Source organism: Etheostoma cragini, chromosome 8 (assembly GCF_013103735.1).
Source record: "Etheostoma cragini isolate CJK2018 chromosome 8, CSU_Ecrag_1.0, whole genome shotgun sequence".
In the NCBI taxonomy this organism is placed as follows: Eukaryota; Metazoa; Chordata; class Actinopteri; order Perciformes; family Percidae; genus Etheostoma; species Etheostoma cragini.
Window position 1 is genome coordinate 1,221,429 of NC_048414.1, and position 2,420 is coordinate 1,223,848.

The window sequence follows — 2,420 nt, forward strand, 5'->3', positions numbered from 1 at the left end:
GGTCTCTACACATGGACTCAGCATCACCAGGGTCTCTACACATGGACTCAGCATCACCAGGGTCTCTACACATGGACTTAAGTCTCTACACATGGACTTGGCATCACCAGGGTCTCTACACATGGACTCGGCATCACCAGGGTCTCTACACATGGACTAATTGTTGTTCTAACATTTCTTCAGATTCAAAACGGGCTCACACAACGCCACTTCGTTGTTTGTCAACCAGGTCCCTACTTCCCATATTTTTGGGGTTTAAGTGACTGATGGGAACAACAATCTTCAGCGGAACAAGCTGCACAGCAATGATAATAAGCCAAGTTATATAGTAACGATATAGCAAGTATATATGAGATAGTGTCACTATCCCGTGAGAACCATGTATCTCTAAAACATTTGAAAACTTTTCACGATGTAAGAAAAACTGCCCTCTCTTCAGCTTTTGTAAACAGTCGTAACATCGCTCCTGCAGCTGCCGTCATTCATCTTCATCATCAGTGATGTGGAGTTAATCAGCGTTTTAGCGGCGGCATCGATCCAGGGGTGTGGGGTCGGGGGGGGGGGGGGGGGGGGGGGGGGGGGGGGGGGGGGGGGGACGACTGGGTGTTGACTCGGAGCCTCAGCTCAGCCGAGTGTCTCTTATTGAGCCGTGTAGGAACAAACCTTTAAACATGGCTATTGATCTGCAGGACGGGCCCCTGCTCCTCTGAGCCGGGATCCCTCTAAGCGACTCTTTCACGGCTCACGCTGCTGGTTTATCTGTGTAATCAGGTCTGATGTTACAGCAGTGGCTCAGAGGCCGCTCCGCGCTGTCGTTACAGCCCCACAACAGCAGGCACAAGCGGCTGCCGCAGTCCTCATCGTCCCTGTAAAAAACGTCCTTCAGGCTGGTCTGGGTTTTACGTCCGGGCTCAGTTTAGGACCATAAACACACACACACACACACACACACACACACACGCTTTTAAAATCCTTCTTTCATTCTGCTCATCACTGCTGACGGCTGCTGGAGCAAGGATTTTTAAGGCCAATACCAATACGAATATTTGGTTATTTAAAAGATCTGATATGCCGATATATCGGCCGATATACTGTCTCTCAGATAGAAACATGCTTTTAATTGCTCATTATGTTTGGCACATATTGCAGAATTGACAATAAAGTTGACTTAACACTTGTGTTGTCCTCGGGTCAATTTCGACCGGTTTACAAAAACGTTCTATATCAGAAAAGAACGCTGAAAAAAAAGTGACAAATGTCGAAAAAAGAACTACAAAAAAAAGCAGCAAAACGTTTTGTTTTTTAATGCTGAAAAAGTGACCCAAAGAATCTGAAAAAATGAAGAAAAAAAACATCAAAAACAATGGAAGAAGTGAGAAAGAAATTGTTAAAAAAATTGATTAAAACATAATTAAAAAAAGTCAAGACAGAAAATTGAGGAAAAACATTGAGAAAAGTCTAGAAAAATAAAATGTTGAAATTTCAACCCAGAAAAACAAAAAGTTGCCGGTCAACAGGAAGACGACACGAGGGTTAAAGGGTAAGGACTGTTTCTTGCTGCTGACATGATCAGATCGATATTCTACGTGTCGGACAAATCTATGGAAAGGATTCCTAAGGAGGTTTCTGTTAAAGAGTAAGATAGTTGTTTTAAACATAAAAACATCCGCAGAATCGGGTTCGCTAAACCAACCAGACTCCATGTAAATAAACAGTCGTTTAAGCATCTTAAAATACACTTCCTCAGAGTTGACAGAATCAAAATAAACATATTAAAATCTGGTTTGGGTTGTCCTTTCCACTTTTACAACCATTACATCTCCAGTTTTGGTTGAAATAAACACATAATTTACCAATTTACATGTGAAAATACGTTGGCTCTCTACACGCTGAAAGTTTAGCTTTTTTACATGGAGTCTGGTGGGTTTAGTCCTAGCGACTTCAGAGCTGTTAGAAAGGTCTTAAAGAGGTTTTAAAGGTCTCTCTCTGTAGGGATCGTTTCCATAATGTTGTCAGACACTAAGAATATTAATCTGAGTCCGTCAGCTGCAAAACAAGCACTTTAGTGAAGGTAAATACAAGCTGGACAATTACTATTAACTTACATCGTATCTGCCGACTGCAGTGTTCTTGCTTAATACTGGACCAATGTCAATGTCAATTTTATTTCCATAGCACATTTAAAAACAACAACAGTTGACCAAAGTGATGAACAGGGTCGATAGGGTCAAATACATAAATAACAAGTGTAAAAACTACTCCAACCAGAGTGAATCACAGGGAGACAAACAACACTTTAAAACATCAGAATCCAGGTTAACGAGGGTTAAAAGCTAAAAAGGTGCATCTTCAGCAGCGATTTCAACGTTTGTAGGGTCTGTGCAGCTTTAATATGCATGGGGGGGGGGGGGGGGGGGGGG

The 2,420-nt window shown here is 42.3% G+C and overlaps 1 protein-coding gene across 1 annotated transcript in view; it reads right to left on the minus strand.

Moving 5' to 3' along the window:
• Positions 1–2,420, minus strand: part of LOC117949014 (RNA-binding Raly-like protein) — a 36,008-nt gene that overhangs the window by 13,316 nt on the left and 20,272 nt on the right. The gene's annotated exons all lie outside the window — the stretch shown is intronic.